Raw genomic sequence first — 25,766 nt, forward strand, 5'->3', positions numbered from 1 at the left:
TGTAGGGGATAGGAGGGGGCAGCACATGGTCATAAGGGTCAAAATCTGTAGAGGTTTCTTTTGTAGGGGATTTTTCTGATTTCTTTGGAGAAGGGTGAATGTGAGGAGGGATTTCATGGCAGAGCAAAATTTGGTAGGTGGTACAGGACTGACAGAAGAAAGGACTGTTACAGAGGAAAAAGAAAGCTTGAATGTAAGGAACCTCAAACCATTTGCCATTATGCTGTATAAAGTCCTTGAAGTTTCAGAGGACTTGAATGTCACAAGTGCCATATTCAGGCCATTGGCTGTTATTGTTTAATTTGTATTGTGGCCAAATTGATGTGGAGTAAAAAAATGATTTTTTTGGTTAGATATCACCCCCAGATAGAGAGTTTTAATATTACAGAGGAGGCACACTAAAGGGGTGTCCTTGGGTGGAATGGATTGAGTGTTGCTCATGGCAGACAGAGGGATGTGTTTCGGATATCTGAAGAGTGAAGAGAAGATAGTATAAGGAGAAACTGAGGCTCTCACTTTTACATGACTTAGAAACTGTTAAGAGGGCATCTCCACTTTGAGAGTTTGAAGTCCCGGCGAGTATGTGGAGGAATGGAAGGAGGTGTCCCGCTGTCAACTCACTCCTAGGATCCTGGATCCCCTAGAACAGTCAGCTGGGAAGTAATAATAAAACTCTCACTGTTTTCAGATGATACTATATTATGTGTCAAAACCCCCCAAAAATCCACAGCAAAACTAGTAGAGCTAGTAAATGACTACAGGGAAGTGGCATGTTACAAGAACAATACTCAAAAGTCTATAGTGTTTCTATACACTAGTAATGAGCAATCTGAAGGGGAAATCAAGAAAAAAAGTCCATTTACAATGGCAACCAAAGCAATAAAATATTTAGGAATAAATTTAACTAAGGATGCAAAAGACCTATATAAAGAAACTGATAAGAAACTGCTAAAAGAAATCACAGAAGATCTAAATAGATGGAAGGCATACCATGTTCATGTATTGGAAGACTAAATATAGTTATGTTATCAGTTTTACCTAAATTGATATGTAGTTTCAGTCGAAAACTAATTAGAATCCCAAAAACTTACTTTGCAGAAATAGAAAACTAATAATCAAATTTACCTGGAAGGGCAGGGTGCCCCCAAATAGCTAAAAATACCTTGAGAAACAAAAATGAAGTTGGAGGTCTCACACTACCTGACTTTAAGGCATATTATGAAGCTACAGTGGTCAAAACAGCATGGTACTGGCATAAAAATAACTATACAGACCAATGGAATCAAATAGTGCTCAGGTACAGATTCTCTCATCTATGGACAATTGATCTTTGATAAGGCAGTCAAGCCAACTCACCTAGGACAGAGCAGTCTTTTCAATAAATGGTGCTTGGACAACTGAATATCCACATGTAAAAGAATGAAAGTGGATCCATATCTCATACCCTACACAAAAATTCATTCAAAATGGCTCAAAGACCTAAACATTAGAGCTAAGACCATCAAACTTTTAGAAGAAAATATAGGGAAAGATCTTATAAAACTTGAAATAGAAAGCTATTTCCTCTGTCTTACAGCTGAAAGCATGAGCATTGAAGAAAGAAATAGATAAACGAGAACTCCTCAAAATTGAACACTTTTGTGCATCAGAGAATTTTATCAAGAAAGTAAAAAGATAGCCTACACAATGGGAAACAATTTTTGGAAATGACATATCAGAAAAGAGTCTAGTATCCAGAATATATAAAGAGATTGTTCAACTCAACAACAAAAAGACAAACAACCCAATTAAAAAATGGGCAAAAGACATGAGCAGACATTTCTTAGAAGAGGAAATACAAATGGCTAAAAGGCACATGAAAAGATGTTCACCTTTCCTGATCATTTGGAAATGCAAATAAAAACCACAGTGAGATACCATCTCACACCCACCAGAATGGCCATTATCAATAAAACACAGAATGACAAGTGCTGGAGAGGATGTGATGAAAGAGGCCCACATCCACTGTTGGTGGGGATGTAAAATGGTATAACCACCATGGGAAGCAGTTTGGCAATTCCTCAGGAAGCTAAGTATAGAATTGCCATATGACCCAGCAATACCAGTGCTAGGTATCTATTCAGAGGACATGAGGTCAAAGACACAAATGGACATTTGTACACCAATGTTTATAGGAGCATTATTTACAGTTGCCAAGAGATGGAAACAGTCCAATTATCCATCAACAGAGGAAAGTCTTAACAAGCTGTGGTATATGCATATGATGGAATATCACACAGGTTGAGGAAAGAATAAAGTCATGAAGCATGTAACAATGTGGATGAAACTTGAGAACATTATATTTAGTGAGACTAGTGAGAAACAAAAGGACAAATACTGCATAGTCTCACTGATATGAACTAGCATTAATGAGTGAATTTAGAGAATTGCAGTTAAGAACAGAGGTTATCAGGAGATAGAAATAGGGTAGCAATTGGATAATTGGTGCTGAAGGGAAACAGATTGTGCAAGAAGACTGATTTAAAAAGTTCAGAAATGGATAGCACTGTACTATTCCATTGTAGCACAATAATGCAAGTACACTGAATGAAACTGAATGTGAGAATGATAGAGGAAGAAGGGCTGGGCCCACATGTGAAATCAGAAGGAAAGACAGACAATAAAGACTGAGACAGTATTATCTAAGACTGCCTACAGTGTGCAGTGATAGTGACTAAATATACCAATTTAAAAATGTTTTTGCATGAAGAACTAAGGAATGTCAGTATTTCAAGGTGTTGAAAATAGATGGTCACTTATATTTTAAAAGGTCAACTTCTGCATGGGACTAAAGCAAGAAATGTTTACTTGGTAGACAATTTATATTTTTACTAGTGCATTCCATAATTTGATGCATATGGACAGTTTAATTCAACATCATAAGTACATGGAACCTTGAATAGGGCATATGATTTTGTAGGTGTGTCAAGGTTAGTTTGAAGCCCCAATTAAATCCCAGAGTGATTTAAACAGTGGATAAAGAAGTATTTGCAAAGTCTCCTTGTGGAAATGGGGAGAAAGGGAGAAAATACAACTTCCCCATTTGTAGAATTCCTGATCTTCTCACAAGCAGTGGGGACAACCAATTTCAATAGGCTGGGCCCTCAATCTTGGGGTTTGCCCCTATGAAACTTATTCCTTCAACAGACAGACTAAGCCTACTAAAAGTTAGGCCTAAGAGTCATCCCTAGAGAATGTCCTTTGTTGCTCAGATGTGTCCTCTCCCTCTAAGCTAACTTAGCATGTGAACTCACTGCATTCCATCCTACATGGGACATGACTCAGGAGGGTATAAATCACCCTGGCAATGTAAGATAAAAGCCTGGAATAAGCCAGGGCCTGCCATCAAGAGATCGAGAAAGCCTTCTGACCAAATGAGGAAAGAGGTTTCCTGGAGGTTATTCTTATGCACTGTTTAGATATCCCTTTTTAGTTTATCATGTATTGGAGTGGCTTGGGGAATTACCTGAAACAGCTGAACTGTATTTCATTAGCCTAGATTCTTGAAGACAATTATATAAAGATATAACATTTACAATAAAACTGTGTGAATGTGAGAACCTTGTGTCTGATACTCCTTATATCCAGAGTGTGGACAGATGAGTAAAAAATACAGATAAAAATAAATAAATAAATAATAGGGGGAAATTTAAAATAAATTGGGTAGATGGAAACACTAGTCAATGAGAGGAAAGTGTGAGGGGCATGATATGTGTAAGTATTTTTCTTTTACTTTGTATTTCTTTTACAAATGTTCAAAAAATGATCATGGTGATGAATATAGAAGTATGTGATGATATTGTGAGCCATTGATTGTACACCATGCATGGAATGTTTTTATGTCAAGAATATATGTTTGTAAGTTTCTACATAAAAATATATATTAAAGAAAGAAGCCTAGTAAGAAAGCTAGCAGATGTTGCCAAGTTCATCATATCCCTTTCCAGTTAGGAGAGAAACCCAGAAATTCATCAGCCTTTTTTGAGTGCAGGTAATCCCTTTCTGGTACCTTAATTTGGACAGTTTTATAGACTTGCTTTAATTAGGACATTTTTGTGGTCTTAAACTGTAAACATGCAACTTAATAAATTCTCCCATTTTAAAGCTATTTTGCTTCTGGTATATCACATTCCGGGGGCTAGCAAATTAGAACAGTGATTCACAGACATTCTTAGCCACAGACACAATCAACTGACAGAAGATTTAATACACCAACCTTCCAAATTATCAACCAGTCATGAAATATCCTTACAGCAATTGTCAGGACAGTGCTTATTTGACCAAACCACTAGGCATCAACTTTTGGTCAAGTTGTCACCAGAACCTATCATCACATGACAAAACAATCTTGATCTTCTAATGAGTGAGTGATTTCTAAACTAAAATCAAGAACCAAATGTTCTCCTTTTGTTTTCAGAGCACACATTTTTTAATTTATTTTTTTACTTTTTATTTTATTTTATTTTTATTTAAGAAAATGAGCAATACACTTGAATGACCAGAATTGGATATCTTAGTTTGCTTAATGATAGACATATTTAAATAAAGCATCCAAATAATCATTGCAAACCTGTGTTGCACAGTAATTTTCCTAAACCATTTTAAAATTAAGGCAACAAGGAAAAAATCTACAAATTCAGATGGCAGAGTTCTGTAAATCCTAGCTATTAAGCATTAACTTAAATTTCATTTGATCAGCTGTCAAAACTGTAAATTTTCTCAAAATATCAGGTAGAGAGTTATAATAAATATCAACATTGCTATACTAATGACCAATGCTGCTAAACATTTTCTGGATTTTTGTAAAGTATAAAGATATAAACATTTTTAAAATTAACGTATGAAAATATTAACCACCTAAAATGGAAATCTCATCTGTTTTTGCAGGTTTTATTCTGTTTCTAAATAGTAGATCCAAACATTGGCAATGGGCTGTTTGTGGAATCTTTCCATTTACAATTTATCCACACCACCATGGATATTCATTTTCTAAAATTCATAGGAACCCTTGGTATTTTATTTTGTGCAAGTAAGGCTTACACTGCTAATTGGCAAAACAATCGCTTAATCAGAATCCTCAGGAAGAAATCCCACTGTCATTAAAAAAACTCTTTTTTTGTGCATCAGTGCACTTGTGCACAGATCAAAAACTAGCTGTGTGGTTTTAAGAGATCCCATAAGCACTGTGGCGTTTAGCTGGTTCCTCTGTAAACTGATGACTTTAGATTAACAATCTCCATCTTTCTTTGTAGTGCAAAATTTCTTCTATTCAATTTGTGGCTTACTGAGATGAAGTGGCTTATTCCATTGGGGACCTTCAATATTGATGAAGGAACTGGGTGGATGTATCTTTTTCTGATGAGTTCCTTCAGTGGTCCAGGCCATCCCCCTTCAATCTCTTCATCCTTGACTGTTGCACTTTTACAAGGGGAAGAATGCTTTGCTGAATATAAGGAACAGAGCCTTTAAGTTCAACTCCTTGCTTTAAGGCTGAGTAGTGTCCCAATAAGAACCTGATATAAAGGTAGGCAATATCATAGCCATTAGGAATTTCCAGTTTGACTGAGTGTAAGCAAGAGGCTCCAAATTGTTGTTTGATCTAAGGCAAGTCACTCCCTTCTCTAAGTCTGAGTTTCTGCCTATATAAAATGAGACAACTACCCAGATGTCTTTCAGCTCTCACATTCTTGGGTCCCTAGTGCATAGTAGGGATCCCAGAGTAGGAACAAGACACCTGTGATTTGATTTGACCTCTCAGCAATATGTATTTTCAGTTCTTTGTCATGCTATTATTTTTTTGCTTATCAGATTTTTCTTACTATGTTATAGGATAAAATTATACCTAGTTAAGATCAATGTCATCATTTACAAACCATTCTAGTTTGCTAACCATTGGAATGCAATATACCAAAATAGAACAGCTTCTAAAAAAGGGAATTTATTAAGTTGTAAGTCTATAGTTCAAAAGCTGTGAAAATGTCCAAATTACAATAAGTCCACAGAAATGTCCAATTGAAGGTGTCAGGGAAATATACCTTGGTTAAAGAAGACCAATGAAGTTCAGGGCTTCTCTCTCAACTGGGAAGGCACATGTTGAACATGGCAACATCTGCTAGTTCTCTCTTCAAGCTTCTAGTTTCATGAAGCTCCTCCAGGGGCATTTTCCTTCTTCATCTCCAAAGGTCTCTGGCTGTGGAAACTCTGGTGGTCCTTGTGGCTCTTAAGCTGTTTCCAAAATGTTTCCTCTTTTAAAGGATTCTAGTAAAAGACCCACCTGGAATGGGTGGAGTCACATCTCCCTCTAATCATAATACCCACAATTGGGTGAGTAATACTTCTGTGGAGATAATCTATTACTTATATTTTTATATAAATTTGTGGACATATAATGCATTCAGAAGATTTTAAAGAACAACAAAGTAAAAAGGTGCATAGTGAAAAATTTTGTTCCCTTACCTCCTCATTCCTGATTTCCCCTCTCCCACAGTCCCACCAGATAAATAATTTTCTTAATTTCTACTTTTCTTTCAGGATTGCCATGAGTAAATACAAGGGTGTGTGCATTCTTATTATCACTACTCTTTACAGGAATGGTAGCCTACTATTTGAAAGGATTTAAAACTTGCTTTAACAGTTAATAATATACCCTGCAGATATTTTTATATTAGTATAAAGAGAATTTTTTATGTATTTTTTTACATCTTTGTGTTACTCGTCGAATGCCTGTGTCATCATTTGCTTAAGCTGTCCTTTAATGATATTGTATTGTTTTCAAATAGAGCTGCAGTGAGTAAACTTCCTTAAAACTCATGCAATTAATCTTCAAGATCATTTTCCAGAAGTAGAAATGCTTGATCAAATGTTCATATTTCTTTCCAATTTTGATATATATTTCCAATTTGTTTGCCACAGAAATTTTCTTTTCCTTCAAAACATGTAGAACTTTTGGGACTTTAGTAATATAAAAGATGAAAATGGCATCTCAATAATTTAAATTTTTATTTATGTTATTTTGGGTGAAGTTGGACATCTTTTCATATATTTAAAGGCCAATTTTATTATCTGTGAACTGTCATTTCATATAATTTTTTCATATTTGGGTTTTGGTTTTTTTAATTATGTTCTAGAAACTATTTATATGTAACTATGACTTCTTTCTGATATGAATTTTAAACAGTCACACAGGGTCTTCCTTTGCCTTTTGACCTTGTTAATGATGTTTTTTGAAATATGGAATATTTGTTTTTTATGTAATTAATTACCATCATATTTCATGCCTTGTGGAATAGCTGAGACCAGACTGCTTCTTATTTTTGAAGTTTTATGGCATGTTAACTATCTGGTGAGCTAGTTTTTTCTAATTTCTCTTCATTATCTAAGTCCTCTTGGCTATTGTTTTTCCAAATAAACATTAAACTTAGTTTTAGATCACCCCCTGCCCCTACCCAATGCCCAGAAAAATCCCTGCTATCATTTTGATTGATGCAACCATATATTTATGAATTTTTTTAGGATGAGTTGGCTGGCATCTTAGTGATGTGGAGTCTTCCCATCCAGAAACATGACATGTTTTGATTTATCTGTCCTTTTGCATTTTTCACTAGAGTTATATTTTTTCTTATTTTTATTGTGGAAACATACACAGAACATCAACTTTCACATCTCTACCAGTCCCAGTTCAGTGGTATTAATCACATTCACAATGCTGTGCTGCCCTCAGAATCATACAGTACCAGATCATTCTCTAACACCCATTATGGTTTATCACCCGTGGCTTGTCCCCTCACCCCTGGGATACTGCACCTTATTTTCTATTTCCATGAATTTACATACTCTAGCTCTTTCATATAAGTGGAATTATACAAAACGAATCCCTTTTGTTCTTTTTCACTCAGTAAGCTATATTCAAGGTTCATCCATGTAACGACATGTATCAGAATATCATTTCTTTTTAAATCTGAGTAGTATTTCATTATATGCATATGTCACCTTTTGCTTATCCTTGCATCTGCTGATGGACATTTGGGATGTTTCCACCTTTTGTCTATTGCAAATAATACCACTGTGAACACTGGCATACAAATATCTATCAGAGTCCCTGCTTTAAATTCTTTGGGGCATGTTATTTTGGGTAGAATTCCCAGGTATTATGGTAATTCTATTTTATTTATTGTGCTGTTTTCAACAATGGGTACACCATGCTGCATTCCCACCAACAATGTATGAGGTTTCCTATTTATCCACATATTCTTTAGCACTTGTGATTTTCCTTTTATTAATAGCAGCCATTAAATGGGTGTGAAGAGTTATATCATTGTGATTTTAATTTGCATTTCCCTGACAATTGAGATTGAGAATCTATTCATGTACTTATGACCATTTGTATATCTTGTTTGAAGAAATGTCTTTTCAAGTACTTTGTCCATTTTTACATGAGATATTTATATTTTTGTTTTTGAGTTGAAAGGAAATATTCATATATTCTTGAAGTTAAACCCTAATCAGATATCTAATGTTCCAGTTTGAAGCTATTATGTACCCCTAGAAAAGCCATGTTTTGTTCCTGACCCAATCATGGGGGCAGCCATGTCTTTTAATTCTGACTGGATACTGTAGGTTGGCAATTTTTCATTAGGCTATATCCTTGGAGATATGACAGGCCAAATTGTGGACTTGACCTTTTGATTAGATGGAGGTGTGACTCCAACAATTCCAAGTGTGTCTTCATTAGTTTACTACAGTCTCTAAAATGGGAAACATTTTGGAGAAATCTCCGAAATGACACAGTTGACAGAGAGAGAGCTGACAGAAACTTCAAAGCCCAGAGAGACACAAATGTTTGGAGATGCTTGGAGCCCAGCAGACACCAACATGAGATTTAAGCAAGCCAGATCCTGGAGACAGCCAAGGGAAAGCAAAGATGGAAAGCCAGCCCTAGAGAAGTAAAGTGAGGAACCTCCATAGGAACAGAGGCTGAAAGCAATGGAGCCCAAAAGCAAGGAACCAGCAGATGCCTCAACCTGACTTCGCAGCTTACCCAGGAGTTCCAGGTGCATAGTCTTTCTTGAGTGAAGGTAACTTCTTAATGTTGCCTTAATTTGGACACCTTTGTGCCCTTAGAACTATGGACTTCCAACTTATTAAATACCCCTTTTTAAAAGCCATTCCAGTTTTGGTGTATTGCATTCTGGTTGCTTACAATCTAATACATCTACTAACCACATAGTGCTTCCAATTTTTTAGGGTGTCTGTTCAATTACTTGATGATCATATTTGATCCCTGAAGTTTATTTTCATAAATGTTCCCATTTATCACTTTTTTCTTTCATTGTTTATACTTTCTGTGTAAAGCATAAGAATCCATTGCCTACTACAAAGTGCTGTAGATATTTCTCCATTTCCTTCAGAGGGTTCTATAATTTTAGCTGTCTTTAGTCCATTTTTAGATACTTTTTGCATATAATGTGAGTTTGGGGTCCACTTTCACTCTTGGATGTGGATATTCAGTTTTCCCATAACTCTTTGCTAAAGAGACTATTCCTTCCATATTGAATGGATGTGGAACATTTATATAAGAGCAAAACAAGGATATTGTATATTAATAAAAGGGACAATATATCAAAATGAAATAACAACCATGAAATGCCTTTAACCACAGCATCAAAAAATACATGAGGCAAACACTGGATAAATTGAACAGAGAAATAGACAATTCTACAGTAATAGTGCAAGACTCTCATAAAACATACTCCTCAATAGATCTAGGTAAAAAATCTAGGCAAAAGTTCTATAATGAAACAGAGAATATGAATAAATCATAAGTGAACCAGGCCTGACAGATCTGTAGAGAACATTGTACCATAAAGCAGAAGGCTATAGATTCTTCCTAAGGGCACATGGATCATTCTTCAGGGTAGACCACATGTTTAGTCCCAGAACATGTATCAATAAATTTTAAGAGACTGAAATTATACAAAGCATCTTCTCTGACCATAATGAAATAATGCTGGAAATGAGTATAGGCAGAGAACTAAAAAAACAAAAATATATGGAAATTAAATAACATGCTCTTTTACTATCAATGGATCAAAGAACAAATTGCAAAGGAAATCAGTAAATGTCTTGAGAGAATGAAAACAAGAATACAATATATCAAAGCTTATGGGATGCAGAAAAGACAATACTGAGAGAGAACTTGATTACTCTAAATGCCTACATTAAAAAAGAAAAAGAGCTAAAGTCGAAGACCCAACTGTACACCTGGAGGAATTAGAAAAACTATGATATTAACTCCAAAGCAAACAGAGAGGCAAAACAAATATTAGACCATAAAGAAATGAAATTCAGATTAAAAACCAATAGAATTAACAAACCCATAATTTGATTATTTGAGAAAATGAAATAAATTGACAAACCCTTAGCTAAACTGATAAAGAAAGAAGATACAAATGAACAAAATCAGAAACAAGTGGGTGAACATTAATACTGACATGACATAAAAAATAAGGATCATAGAAGATCCAATGAAGAAATGTATGCCAGTGAACTGGACAACTTAGATGAAATGGATAACTTCTTAGAAATGTATAAACAACCTACAGTAACTGTAGAAAAAACAGAAAAAAAATCACAAGTAAAGACTCTTAAATAGTCATCAAAATCTCCCAAGAAAGAAAAGCCCAGAAAGAGATGCCTTCACAGCTGAATGTTGCTAATCCTTTCAAGAAAAAGTAATTTTTTAATCTTGCTCAAAATCTTTCAAAAAATTGAAGAGGAGGGAACACTACCTAACTCATTCTATGAAGCCAAAATGACCCAAATACAAAAGGTAATAAAGAAACAAAAATTTTAGACCAATTTTTCTGATGAATATTGATGCAAAGATCCGTAGCAAAATACTAGAAAATTGAATACAATGGCACATTAAAATAATTGCACACCATGATCAAGTAGGTTTAATCCGAGGTGGGCAAGAATTTAAATAATAATTTTGTAACACACTACATTAACAAAATGATGGGAGACAACCACATGATCATCTCAATTTATACAGAAAGAGCCTTTGACAAAGCCAGTATCCTTTCTTGAAAAGAATATTATGAAAGATAGGAAAAGAAGAAAAATTCCTCTATATGATAAATGGCATGTGTGTAAAACCAAAAAATAACATCACACTCAATGGTAAAACAAAAAGCTTTCTCACTAATTTCTGGAACAAGACGAGAATGTCCACTCTTACCATTGTTATTCAAAAGTTCACTTTATGCTCTAGCCAAAGCAACAGGGCAAAAAAATAAATAAAAGACATCTAACATGAAAAGGAATAAGTAAAACTTGCACTGCTTGCAGAGACATGATCCTATGTAGAGAATTCCCAGAAAATCTACAACAAAACCACTAGAGCAAATAAATGAATACAAAAAAGTGGCAGGGTATATGATCAACACACAAAAAGCTGCAGAGATTATATACACTAATAATAGGCACTTCAGCTCTGGGAACTTCAATTTATGGCACTCCCGGACCTGAGCATGTGGACAGGCCCCAGTCATGTCCTTCAGCTCTGGAAACATCAGATTATGAAAGTTCAAATCTAGCACATGTGCATGGCCTTCAATCATCCTTCCCAGCTCTGAGAAAGTGTTGAGTTGCACTGCCTAGTCACATCTTCTCCAACACACATAGGTCTAAAACTGACCTGCTGCCAGAACTCTATGCATATGCACAAAGGGTACCGAACTCTTGACCAGCACACACCAGGGTTATGCCTCCCAGACAGGTGTACCTGCATTTCTACAACCTCCCTGGCTGCTGGGCATCCATATTCACAAGCATCAGTGTAACATCCCCAAACTGCACCTATATCTGCCCTGAAATGAATCACTGCACTGTTGCACTGTTGTGCCCTGTCCTGTATTCTGCTCCCAGTGGCACATTCATCTCACAAACAGAAGACCTTAAACTATTGAAAGAAATCAACTCCCAGGTAAATCAATTAAGATATTTGCATGCAATGAAAGCAACAAAAGATCACTAAGCATATCACAATGGAGATAAATATAGCCCTGCCTAATGACCAAATTAAAACACCAGAGGAGACAGAGATGCTGGAACCATGAATCAAAGATGTTCACACAATTCTACTTGATAAAATAGGTGGGATAGCAAATGACAAAGGAGATCAAGAAGGCAATAGAAGAGCATACAGAGGAATTTGAAAGAATAAATAGAAAAATAGCAGATATCACAATGATCAAAGACTCTGTGGACCAAATAAAAAACATATTAAAGGCACAAAACACCAGATTTGAAAAGGTAGAAGAAATAACAAGTGAACTAGGGGACAGGGTAACTGACTTCAAACAATCAAAACAGAAATGGCAAAAAAGATGGAAAAATTTGAATTGGTACCTCAGGGAAATGAAAGACAAAACAAATCACACAAATATAAGAATCACTGGTGTCCCAGAAGGAGAAGAGAGAAGTAAAGGGCTAGGAAGATTAGTTGAGGCTACAATGGGGGAAAACTTCCAAACACTTATAAAGGTCATAAGTCAAATAATCAAGTCAAAGAAGTTCAACAAACTACAAACAGAATAAATCCAAATAGGCTTTCCCCAAAGCATGTACTAATCAGTCTTTCAAATTTCAAAGAGAAGCAGAAAATTCTGAAAACATCAAGAGAAAAACAATCTACTACATGCAAAGGAAACCACATGCACTGGTTTGAAAGGATGTATGTCCCCCAGAAAAGCCATGTTTTAATCTAAATTCCATTTCATAAAGGCAGCATAACCCCTATTCAACTATTCAATATTGTATGTTTGAAACTATAATCAGATCATCTCCCTGGAGATGTGATTTAATCAAAAGTGGTTGTTAAGCTGGCTTAGGTGATGACATGTCTCCACCCATTTGGGTGGGTCTTGATAAGTTTCTGGAATCCTATAAAAGAGGAAACATTTTGGAGAGTGGAAGAGATTTAGAGAGAGCAGAGAAGAATGATATAGCCATGAGAAGCAGAGAGCCCACAAGCCAGCAACCTTTGGAGATGAAGAAGGAAAACGCATCCCGGGAAGCTTCATGAAATAGGAAGCCTGAAGAGAAAGCTAGTAGATGATGCCTTGCTTGCCATGTGCCTTTCCAGTTGAGAGAGAAACTGTGCCTGTGTTTGCCATGTGCCTTCTCACTTGAGAGAGAAACCCTGAACTTCATTGGCCTTCTTGAACCAAGATATCTTTCCCTGGATACCTTTGATTGGACATTTCTATAGACTTGTTGTAATTGGAACACTATCTCAGCCTTAGAACTATAAACTATCAGCTTATTAAATTCCCCTTTTAAAGCCATTCTGTTTTTGGTATATTGCCTTCTGGCAGCTAGCAAACTAGAACACCACATAACACTGAGTTAGACTATTCAACCAGCACCATGGAGGTGAGAAGGCAGTGGTATGATAAATTCAAGATCCTGAAAGAGAAAGACTTCCAGCCAAGAAATCTGTACCCAGCCAAATTGTCCTTCAAAACTGAGGGAAAGATTAAAGTTTTCACAGACAAAGAAGTCCTGAAAGAAGTTTTCAAGTTTTCAACAGGAGACTGGCCCTACAAGAAATACTAAAAGGAGTTCTTCCAGCTGGAAAAAATAAGACAGAAGAGGGTGGTCTGGAGAAAGGCAAAGAGCTGAAGAGTACCATCAAGGGTAACTTAAAGAATACAAAGAGAAAGGGGAAAAGAATATATAGACCTGACAAATAAAACAAAAAAGATAAGATGGTGGGTTCAAGAAATGCATTTTCAGTAATAATTTTGAATGTTAAAGGACTAAGCTTATGAATTCAAAGATACTGACTGGCAAAATGGATTAAGAATTACAGTCCAGCTATATGCTGCTTACAAGAGACTCAACCTAGACACAAGGATCAAAAGTGAAAACATGGAAAAGAACCAAAAGAAAGCAGTAGTAGCTATAGTAATATTGGGCAAAATAGATATTAAATGTAAAGACAATAGAAACAAAGAAGGATACAGTATACTAACTAAAAACTCAATTCACCCAGAATATACAACAATCAATAAATCCACAGCTTAGTTCTTACAGGAAATAAATAAAATTAGTGGGCCACTAGCAAGACTGACAAAGAAAAAAAGAGAGGTTGAAATAAACATAATCAGAAATAAGAAGGGGTGCGTAACCACAGACCCTGAAGAAATAAAAGAAATTATAAGAGATAATATGAACAACTATATGGCAACAAACTAGACAACTTATCGAAAATGGAAAAATTCTGGAAAACACATGAAGAAGCTACACGGACTCAGGAAGAAATAGAAGATAACAAACCTTGCACAGTGTGGGGCATTCACACAACACACAGTCGTTGGAAGGAGCGCGTTGGGTTCTCCCAGCCATCTGGGCCAAAACCAGGCTGTGATCCCCCGCACACTGGCTGGAAACTGCAGCCAGGGCCAAGAAGGGGGTTAGAGGGTCGGGTCTTCAGGGGCAGGAGAGAGATGCCCTTGGAGCTGGCCACTGGGAACGGGTCTCGCCATGCAAGAAGGCCGGGATCATCTGGAAAGACGGACTCCGGAGCCTGCACTGCCGCCGGCAACATTGCTGCTGCCGCCAGGGACGGTTGGTGGGCGGGGGTCTACTACACAACTCCACCTCCCACAGGCTCCGCCCTCTGATCCACTGTGACCCGCGTTTGAGACGTAGAGGTGGCAGCCCCTGCATTTGCAGCCACAACAGGGGCACATGTTGTCCCTCATCGTGCAAGCAGCTAACAAGCCTATGCCCTCTCGCTCACCACCCCCAGTCCTGTGAGCCATATGGATCACCTTGCAGGCCAGGAGGCGTTAAATTAGGTGGTGGGTCTGTCGGTTGTTGGGTGGGATGGGATCCTGGGATGCCTCACCACCACTGTCTTCTGTTTCCAGGCGCCAACGATCGTTTGCTTCCATGTACACAGGGTTCATGTAGGGACTCAATGTACAACTTGCACCGGGCACAGAGCAGAGGGTTCCAAAGAGAGGTGTCAGACAGACGCCAGAAAACAAAGGGCCTGGGAAAAGGTGCTATTGAAGCAGATGTTTTGGGCAATGGATTTCTGAATTTCAATTTAGTGGACCGACTGGCTGTCCAGCGTGAGTTCACAGAAACCTCAACTCGGTGTGAGATCTTGTTAGTTGGTCCAGGTCAGTGCGATGCCTTGATATATCCCTGAATAATTTGAGCTGTAAAGAAGAAAATGTTCAGAGGTTCCTTTGGGGACTGGGGCGAAAGAGAAAATCCACATCCCCATTTGGAGACTATTTAAGATTGTCACAAGCAGGTGAAAATGGCAACCTTGGCATTTGTCCCTAAGAACCATATTCCTGAAATGGAAAGACCAACATCCACACAGTTAGTCCTGAGAGTCACCCCAATAGATCATCTTTTGCTGCTCAGATGTGGCCTGTCCTCTCTAAGCCAATTCAGCAGGTGGATGGCTACCCTTCCCCATGTGGGACATGTTTCCCAGCTGTGCAAATCTGCCTGGAAACATGAGACACTACTCTTGGCATGATCCAAGACTCAGCATCAAGGGATGGCAAAAGCCTGCTTGACCAAAAGAGCAAGAGAGTGCTGAGACAAAGAAAGGTACAGTGGCTTAGAGATTTTGAAGAGAGATCAGGTGTTATCCTGGAGGTGATTCTTATGCGCTGTAAGGAATTCCACTGTGTGCCTATGGCATAATGGGCTGGCTGGAGAGAATTACCCAGAACTGTTTGGCGACACTCCAGTAGCCTTGAGTCCTGGAGATGATTACCTAAAGATATAACTTTTAACATGTGACTGTGGGATTGTGAAAACCTACCTTCCCTTGCTCCTTTTATCCAGGTTATGAGAGGTGAGTAAAAAAAAAGGTGGACAAAGAATAAATGTATGGTATGGTGGACAAAGATGAATGTAAATTGTGTATTTGGAAATTAGAGTGGTGAACGACATGGTGGATCAGGGGTATGGTATGTATGTTTTATTATTTCTCTTTTTGTGTCTTCTTTGAGGGTGATGCAGTGGTCTGAGAAATGATCAGGGTGATCAATACTCAACAATGGAATGATATTATCTGCCATTAGGTGTACACCAGGGACGGAGCGTATATGTGTGCAGATTCATCAAAAATGTTAAAAAGTGAAAAAAAAAAGAACAAAAGAGAGAATGCTGCATATATCCAGTTTCAATTCCAAAGCTCTCAGTTTCCCCATCCTGCACACTGAGACAGTGTGGCAAGTATTTCCCCATTTGATTCCCCACTAGGCAGTCATTGAAATATATCCTGTCAAAACATCATCACATGCAAAAAATGCAAACAGAAATGAACAAACCACTACAACACCCAGAATTCCAAAGCAGACTCCCATCCAAATACTGACCATGCACGACCCTGTCTAGCTTCTGAGTTCAAACGAGATGGGGACATTTTCTCCACAAGGTCCTGCTACTGATAGCTCCAAGAACCAGTGCTGGCGAGGGTTGCATTGATGCATCATCTTGGGACACTTCCCACAGCCCAGTGCTGTTTGGCCTGGGACGACCCTGCGCCCCTTACCCCCCCCCATGCACACTCCACATACCCGCCGCTGCCTGGGTCCTCCTGCATTTCCCAAACCCCTCTCTGAAACCAGCAACCCTCCCTACCGGGTGGCCAGTTCCACCTGAGGCTGCACCAAGGCTCCAGACAGTCCCTGACAAAGCCCACCAGCTGCCCTGTTCGCCCAGGTACCTGCCTGCTGGTGGACTGGCAGGAGTCCGCCAGGTCAGGTCAGGCAAGGGGAAGGAGGAGGCCAGACGTATGCTTGACCACCCAACAAAAGGCATGTTTTCTGCTCCAAGCTCCTCAACTCACCGTCTTCCCTGGCCCTCTCATCCGTCTGGCCCCTCCCATCTCATCCAGCCACCCCACCCATCCTCTGCTACATGTGACCACGCCGTTCCTGTCATTGGACCACCTGCGCTGGGTGAACCACCTGCTGGGTGCCAGACTCTGGCTTCGTACCTCGCAGGCACCTCATAGAGCACACTAGTTTTGGGGTAGGGAGGTTCCACCTGGCATGCTGTAGCACATTCAAGCAACATACAGTGGTTGTGAGGTGTGCGTCCAGTTCGCCCAGTCATCTGGGAAAAATCGAGTCTCTGATCCCCTCCACTGTGGCTGGAAATATCATCCAGGACCCAAGATGGGGGTAAGAGGGTTGGGCCCTCGGGGTCAGAAGAGAGATGTCCTTGGAGCTGGCCACGGGGATTGGTTCTCACCATGACAGACATCCCGATCATTTGGAAAGGTAGTGCTCCAGGACCTGCTGCGGATTCCTGGAGTGTGGGCCACTCTGCCTGCACCATCACAGCCAACACTGCTGCTGGGACTAAGGTCATTTAGGGGGCGGGGTCTCCTGCACAGCACCACCTTGCGTGGGCCCTTCCCTCTGACCCACTGTGCCCTGCGTTTGTGACACAGAGGCTGCAGCCTCTTCATTTGCAGCAATGACAGGAGCGCATGTTGCCCACCACCCTGCAATCACCCCACAAGAACACGCCCTCTGGCTCCACAACCCCTGTTCTGTGAGGCCTATGGATCACCATACCATCCAGGCGGCGTTCAATCTGGTGGTGGGTTGGTCGGCTTTTGGGTGGGATGAGACCCTGCAATACCTCGCTACGATTGTCTGTTTCCCAGGCTCCAATTTTGGTTTGCTTCCATGTACACAGGGTTCGGAAAGGAGCTCAATGCACCAGATGCACCAGGCATGAAGCTGAGGGTTCCAAAGGAAGGCATCAGAGAGGCACCAAGACACAAAGTGCCTGGGAAAAGGCGCTATTGTAGCAGATGTTTTGGGCAATGGATTTCCGGATTTCAATTTAGTGGACCGACTGGCTGTCCACCGTAAGTTCACAGAATCCTCAATTCGGTGTGAGATCTTGTTAGTTGGTCCAGGTCAGTGCGATGCCTTGATATATCCCTGAATAATTTGAATAGTGAAGAAACAAATGTTCCGAGGTCCCTTTGAGGACTGGGTGAAAGGGGAAACATTCAACATCTGCATTTGGAGCCGATCTGAAATTCTCCCAAGCAGAGGAGAATGGTGACATCATTGATCAAATACTCAGTCTTGGCATTCCTCCCTAACAACCTAATTCCTGAAATGGATAGACCAAGCATCCTTAAAGCTAGTCCTGAGAGTCCCCCACATTGGTCATCTTTTATTGTTCAGATGTGCTCTGTCCTCTCTAGGCCAAGTTAGTAGGTGAATGGCAACACTCTCCCCATGTGGGACATGTTTCACAATTGTGCAAATCTGCGTAGAAACCCCGGGACACTACTCTTGCATGAGCCAGGACTCAGCATCAAGGGATAAGAAAGCCTGCTGGACCAAAAGACCACAAGAGTGCTGAGACAAAGAGAGGTTTAGCAGCCGAGAGATTTCATAGCGAGATCAGGTGTTATCCTGGATGTGATTCTTATAAACTATATGGACTCCACTGTGCTTTTATTGTGTAATGGGCTGGCTGGGGGGAATTACTGGGAACTGAGAACATGACTTTTGTTGGGTGATCAAGCATGCCTCAGGCCTCTTCCTTCCCCTCACCTAGACTTCCCTGGTGCACTACTGCCAGTCCACTGTCCAGCCGGGAGCTGTGTGTACAGGGCAGCTGGCAGGCTTTGCCAAGGAGGGCCCAGAGAAGTTGTGTAGTTGCAGGCTGGGCTGGCCAGCCGGTAGGGTTCGGTCCCAATTTTGACCGGGGATTTGGGAAAGGCAGGAGAACTCAGGCAGCGGTGGACAAGTGGGGTGTGCAGGGTGGGGAGGGGTGCAGAGCCATCTTGGGGCTGAACAGCACTGGGCAGCAGGGAGTGTCCCAAGGTGACATGTCTGCACAGCCCTCACCAGTGCAGGTTCTTGGAGCAACCGGTAGCAGGAACTTGCATAGGAAATGCCCCCATCTCATTTGATCTGAGAAGCTAAACAGGGTCATGCATGGTCAGTATTTGGATGGGAGTCTGCTTTGGTATTCCGGGTGTTGTAGTGGTTTGTTCATTTCTATTTGTATTTTTTGTGTGTGTGATGATGTTTTGACAGGATATATTTCAATGACTGCCTAGTGGGGAATCAAATGAGGAAAAAGTTGCCACACCTGTGTCTCAGTGTGCAGGATGGAGAAACTGAGAGCTTTGAAATGAAACTGGATATATGCACCATTCTATCTTTTTTTCACTTTTTAACATTTTTGGTAAATCTTTACACACATACACTCCATGCCTGGTGTACAACCAGTGGCAGATAATATCATTCTATTGTTGACTATTGATCACCATGATCACATCTCAGACTGCTGCATCACCCTAGGAGACACATAAAGAAAAATAAAAACATATATATGGTATCCCTGATCCATGCCTGCCATTCACCACAATAATTTCCAAATACACAATTTGCATTCATCTTCGTCCACCCTACCATTCATTTGTTCTTTGTCCATTTTTTTATTACTCACCTCTCATAGCCTGGATAAAAGGAGCAAGGGAAAGTAGATTTTCACATTCCCACAGTCACATAGTTGAGGTTCTATCTTTCAGCAGCCATCTTACAGAATCAAGGCTATGGGAACATCTCCCAGCAGTTCCAGGTAATTCCCTCCAGCCAACCCATTACACCATAAATGCACAGTGGAGTCACATCGTCATATATAGTGCATAAGAATCACCTCCAGGATAACACCTGCTCTCTCTTTGAAATCTCTCAGCCACTGAAACTTTCTTTGTCTCAGCACTCTCATGCTACTTGGTGAAGCAGACTTTCTCAATCCTTTGATGCTGAGTCCTGGCTCATGCCAGGAGTAGTGTCCCATGTTTCCAGGCAGATTTGCAGAGCTGGGAAACATGTCCCACATAGGGGGAGGGTAACCAGTCACCTGCTTACATGGCTTAGAGAGGACAGTACACATCTGAGCAACAAAAGGTGAATAATGCGGGTACTCTCAGGACTAACTTTAAGGATGCTGTCAAAGATGTCACCATTCTCAACTGCATGGGTGAATTTCAGACGGTCTCCAAATGCAGATGTTGAATGTTTCCTCTTTCACCCCAGTCCCCAAGGAACTTCGGAACACTTGTTTCTTCAGTGTATCAAGGCATTACACTGACTTGGACCAACTAACAAGATCTCACACCGAATTGAGGATTCTGTGAACCGACGATGGACAGCCAGTCGGTCCACAAAAATTGAAATCCGGAAATCCATTGCCCAAAACATCTGCTTCAATAGCGCCTTTCCCAGGTGTTTTGTCTCTTCGAGCCTCCCTGACACCTTCCTTTGGAACACTCAGCTCTATGCCCAGTGCATCTGGTGCATTGAGCCCCTTTGCGAACCCCGTGTACACTGAAGCAAACCAAAATTGGAGTCTGGGAAACTGATAGACAGTCATAGAGAGCATCCCATGGTCCCATCCCACCCAGAAGCCGACCGACCCACTGCGTGATTGAATGCCGCCTGGCTGGCAAGTCAGTCCATACACCTCACAGAACTGGGGGTGGAGTGCTAGAGGGCGTGGTCTTGCGAGGGGCTTGCACAGTAGGGGGCAACACGAACCCCTGTCGTGGCCGCAAACGCAGGGGTTGCAGTCTCTGCGTCACAAACTCTGGTCACAGAGGGCCAGAGCGCGGGGCCCGTGCGTGGTGGTGCTGAGTGAGAGACCCCGCCCACCAGCCGTCTCTGGCCACAGCAGCAGTGTGGGCTGCCACGGTGCAGGCGGAGGCGCCCGTGTCTCCGCGAATTGAGGCAGGCTTCGGAGTCCCGACTCTCCAAATGATCCTGGGTCTTCTGGCTTGGCGAGAACCAATCCCCTGGCCAGCTCCAATGCCATCTCTCTCCTGCCCCTCAGGGCCCGATCCTCTTACCCCCATCTCGGGCCCTGGTTGCGGTTTCCACCCAAAGCGGAGGGAATTGGAGACCCGATTTCACCCAGATGGCTCGGCGAACCAGATGCGCAACTCTCAAGGACTGTATGCTGCTTGAATGCGCCGCAGCGTGCCAGGTCGGACTTTCCGACCCCAAGACTAGCGTTCTGTGTGAGGCGCCTGTGAGGTCCGAAGCAGGAGTCTGGCACCCGGCAGTTGGTGCACCCAGCCCACGTGGTCCAGTGGCAGGAAACAAGCGGTCACAGGTAGCAGAGGATTGGTGGAGGGGCTGTACGCGATGGGAGGGGCCAGACGGATCAGAGGACAAGGGCAGGTGATGAAGCAAGGTGCTTGGAGGTGAAAACATGCCTTTTGATGTGTGGTCAAGCATGTCTCAGGACTCCTCCTTCCCCTCCCCTGAACTGACCTGGCGCGCACCTACCAGTCCACCGGTCGGCAGGGAACTGTGTGGACAGGGCAGACGGTGGGCTTTGACAAGGAGGGTCCAGAGCAGTTGTGCAGCCTCGGGGTGAACCGGCCAGCCATTAGGGAGTGGTGACGGTTGCAGAGAGGGGTCTGGGTAATGCAGAGGGATGCAGGCACCGGCGGGCAACTGGGGTGTGCGGCGTGGGGGAAGGGGCGCGGCCATCCAGGACCGAACAGCGCTGAACTGCGTGGAGTGTCCCAAGATGACGCATCAGCTCAGCCTTTGCCAGCACAGGTTCTTGGAGTTAACAGTAGCCGAACCTTGCGTAGGAAATGTCCCCATCTCGTTTGATTCCAGAAGCGAAACAGGGTCGTGCGTGGTCAGTATATGGATGGGAGTCCGCTTTGGTATTCCGGGTGTTGTAGGGGTTTGTTCATTTCTATTTGTATTTTTCGCGTGTGATGATGTTTTGACAGGATATATTCCAATGACTGCCTAGTGGCGAATCAAATGAAGAAAAACTTGCCACACCTGTGTCTTAGTGTGCGGATAGGGACACTGACAGCTTTGCAATCGAAACCGAATATATGCACCATCCTGTCTCGTTTTCTTTTTTTTTCTTCACTTTTTAATATTTTTGGTGACTCTTCACACACATACACTCTGTGCCTGGTGTACAACAAATGGCAGATAATGTCATTCTGTTGCTGAATACTGATCACCGTGATCATTACTCAGACTGCTGCATCAACCCAAAAGAAGACGCAAAAAGAAAAATAAACAAAACATACATATGCTATCCCTGATCCATCCCTGTCATTCACCTCTATAATTTCCAAATACACAATTTGCATTAATCTTTGTCTACCCTACCATTCATTTATTCTTTGTCCACTTTTTTTACTCACCTCTCATAGTCTGGGTAAAAGGAGCAAGGGAAATTAGGTTTTCACAATCCCACAATCACATAGCAGGGTTCAATATTTCGACAGTAGTCTTCCAGAATCAAGGCTACGGGGACATCTCCCAAGAGTTCCAGATAATTTCCTCCATTAACACATTATGCCATAAATGCGGTGTAGTCCCATATACTGCATAAGAATCACCTCCAGGATAACACCTGATCTCTCTTTGAAATCTCTCAGCCACTGAAATTTTCTTTGTCTCAGCACTCTCATGCTCTTTTGGTCAAGCAGGATTTCTCAGTCTCTTTCTCATTCCCTGAGTCCTGGTTCATGCTAGGAGTAGTGTTCCATGTTTCCAGGCAGATTTGCACAGCTGGGAATCATGTCCCACGTGGGTGGAGGGTAGCCATTCAACAGTTGACTTGGCCTAGAGAGGACAGGGCACATCTGAACAACAAAAGATGATTGATGTGGGGGACTCTCAGACTAATTTTAAGCGTTCTTGGTCTATCCATTTCAGGAATTAGGTTCTTAGGAATGAACGCCAAGATTGAGGATTTGGTCAAAGATGTCGCCGTTTTCACCTGCTTGGGAGAATTTCAGATCATCTCCAAATGCAGATGTTGAATGTTTCCTCTTTCACTCCAGACCCCAAAGGGACCTCAGAGCATTTGTTTCTTCACTGCTCAAATTATTCAGGGATATATCAAGGCATCACAGCTACCTGGACCAACTAACAATATCTCACACAGAATTGGGGATTCTGTGAACTCACAGTGGATGGTCAGTCGGTCCACTATATTGAAATTTGGAAATCCATTGCCCAAAACTTCTGCTACAATAGTGCCTTTTCCCAGGCTCTTTGTTTCTTGGCACCTCCCTGAAGCGTTCCTTTGGAACCCTCAGCTCAGCTCCTGGTGCATCTGGTGTATTGAGCCCTTTCATGAACCCTGTGTACACAGAAGCAAACCAAAATTGAAGCCTAGGAAACAGACAAACAGTGGCAGCGTGGCAGACCAGGATCCCATCCCAATGAGAAGCGGATCAACCCATTGCTAGAATGCACACCGCATGCCAGCAAGGCAATCCATAAAGCACACAGACTGGGGTTGGGAAGCGAGATTGTGTGGGCTTGTGGGGTGTTTGCACAGTGGGGGTAACACGAGTCCCTCTCATGACCACAAATGCAGGGGCTCCACCCTCTGTGTCACAAACACGGGTTACAGTGCGTCAGAGGGCTGGGCCCATGCGAGGTGGTGCTGTGAGGGAGACACCACCCACCAACTGTCCCTGACTGCAGCAGCAGTATGGGCAGTGGCAGTGCCGGTGGAGGCACCCCCTCACCGAAAATCAGAGGCATCCTCTGGTGCCCCACCATTTCAAACAATCCCGGGCCTTCTGTCATGGCAGTTCCTGATACTTGTGGCCAGCTCCAAGGGCATCTCTCTCCTGCCACCGAGGACCTGACCCTCTATTCCGCACCTAGGGCCCTGACTGTGGTTTCAAGCCAGAGCGGAGGGGATCAGAGCGTCAGTTTCGCCCAAGACGTCTGGGCGAACCAGATGCGCACCTCACAACGACTGTATGTTGCTTGAATGTGCCACAGGGTGCCAGCTGGGACTTTCCATACCAAGACTAGAGCGCCGTATAAGGCATCTGGGAGGTCTGTAGTCGGAGTGTGGCACCCGTCAGGTGGTTCACCCAGCCCAGGTGGCCCACCTGCAGGAGCGGTGCAGTTGCAGGTAGTGGAGGATGGGTGGGGTGGCTGGACGAAATGGGAGGGGCCAGACGAATCAGAAGACAGTTCACAGTGGTGAGAGGAGGAACTTGGCATAAAAAACATGCTTTTGTTGGGTAGTCAAGCATGACTTAGGCTTCTTCTTTCCCACCGCCTGGCCTGACCTGGTGCACTCCTGCCAGGCCACTAGCGGTCAGGGACTAGAGCGGACAGGGCAGACAGTGGGCTTTGCCAGGTAGAGCCCGGAGCAGTTGCACACCTACAGTCTGGACTGTATGGCCGGTAGGGGGCAGTACCAGTTTTGGAGAGGGGTTTGGGAAATGCAGGAGGACCCAGGGAACGGCAAGCAAGTGGGGTGTGAAGGGTGGGGGAAGGGCCCAGGGACCTCCAGGGGCCAAACAGCGGTGGGCTGCAAGGAGTGTCCCAATTGATGCATCAGCGCAGCCCTCGACAGCGCAGGTTCTTGGAGTTACCGGTAGCGGAACCTTACCTAGAAAATGTCCCCAATTCGTTTGATCTCAGGAACTAAACAGGGTCGTGCATGGTCAGTATTTGGATGGGAGTCTGCTTTGGAAATCCGTGCGTTGTAATGGTTTGCTCATTTCTATTTGTATTTTTTGCGTGTGATGATGTTTTGACAGGATATTTTTCAATGACGGCCTAGTGGGGAAACAAATGAAGAAAACTTGCCACACCTGTGTCTCAGTGTGCAGGATGGGGAAACTGAGAGTTTCGCAATTGAAACTGGATATATGCACCGTCCTTTCTCTCTCTTTTTTTTATTCGCTTTTTAATATTTTTGGTGAATCTTTAAACACATACACTCCATGCCTGGTGTACAAGCAATGATGGTTAATATCATTCCATAGTTGAATATTTATCACAATGATCATTGCTCAGACTTCCACATCACCCTATAAGAACACAAAAAGAAAAATGATAAAACATACATACAGTATCCCTGATCCATCCCTGTCATTCACTAGTATAATTTCAAAATACACAATTTGCATTAATCTTTGGCCACCCTACCATATATTTATTCTTTGTGCACTTTTTTTTTTACTCACCTCCCATTGCCTGGATAAAAGGAGCAATGGAAAAGTAGGTTTTCACAATCCCCCAGTCATATAATAAAGGTTCTATCCTTCACCAGCCATCTTCCAGAATCAAGGCTACTGGAACATCTCCCAACAGTTCCAGGTAATTCCCTCCAGTCAGACCATTAAACCATAAACACACAGTGGAGTTCATATTGTGTGTAAGAATCACCTCTAGGAAAACATCTGATCTCTCTTTGAAATTATTCAGCCACTGAACCTTTCCATCTTCATGGAAACTATCTGATCAAAAGTTACCACCCACAATTGGTTGGTCACATCTCCATGGAAACAACAGAAAGATGCTACCCAGCAATACTTAACAAGAATTCAAGGATATGGCTTTTCTTGGGTACATAATAATAGCACAGTGTTCCTCATTTCTATTTCAAAAATATTGGAACACATGAAGGTAGATGAAGCAGCAGGCATTCCTCATAAATAATGTAAGGGAGGAATCACATTGCAACTGACCAAAGTCATATAGAGTTAAGTCAAAAAAGTTTTTAGTTCTTGATTTTTGAACCAGGATCTAAATCAAGTACTGCCATTACAATTACTTATGATAAGTCAAGTTTAGAATACATATTAATATAACTCAATGTTATCAATTTAAAGAGGA

General features: G+C 41.8%; 2 long non-coding RNA genes across 5 annotated transcripts in view; one reads left to right on the plus strand and one right to left on the minus strand.

Annotated features, from left to right (window-relative positions):
* Nucleotides 1–20,783: 20,783 nt before the first annotated feature.
* Nucleotides 20,784–25,766, plus strand: part of LOC143661902 (uncharacterized) — a 110,469-nt gene continuing 105,486 nt past the window's right edge. The window contains exon 1 of the long non-coding RNA XR_013164931.1: nucleotides 20,784–21,240. This is a non-coding gene — a long non-coding RNA (uncharacterized LOC143661902). The remainder of the gene's footprint in view (nucleotides 21,241–25,766) is intronic.
* The window catches only part of LOC143661901 (uncharacterized), a 123,885-nt gene continuing 122,708 nt past the window's right edge, over nucleotides 24,590–25,766 (minus strand). For 2 of the 4 annotated variants that reach the window (XR_013164926.1, XR_013164930.1), the window contains one exon: nucleotides 24,590–24,958. This is a non-coding gene — a long non-coding RNA (uncharacterized LOC143661901). The remainder of the gene's footprint in view (nucleotides 24,959–25,766) is intronic. The other 2 variants (XR_013164928.1, XR_013164924.1) reach the window with 2 other exon arrangements.

Source organism: Tamandua tetradactyla, chromosome 18 (genome assembly GCF_023851605.1).
Source record: "Tamandua tetradactyla isolate mTamTet1 chromosome 18, mTamTet1.pri, whole genome shotgun sequence".
Taxonomy (NCBI): domain Eukaryota; kingdom Metazoa; phylum Chordata; class Mammalia; order Pilosa; family Myrmecophagidae; genus Tamandua; species Tamandua tetradactyla.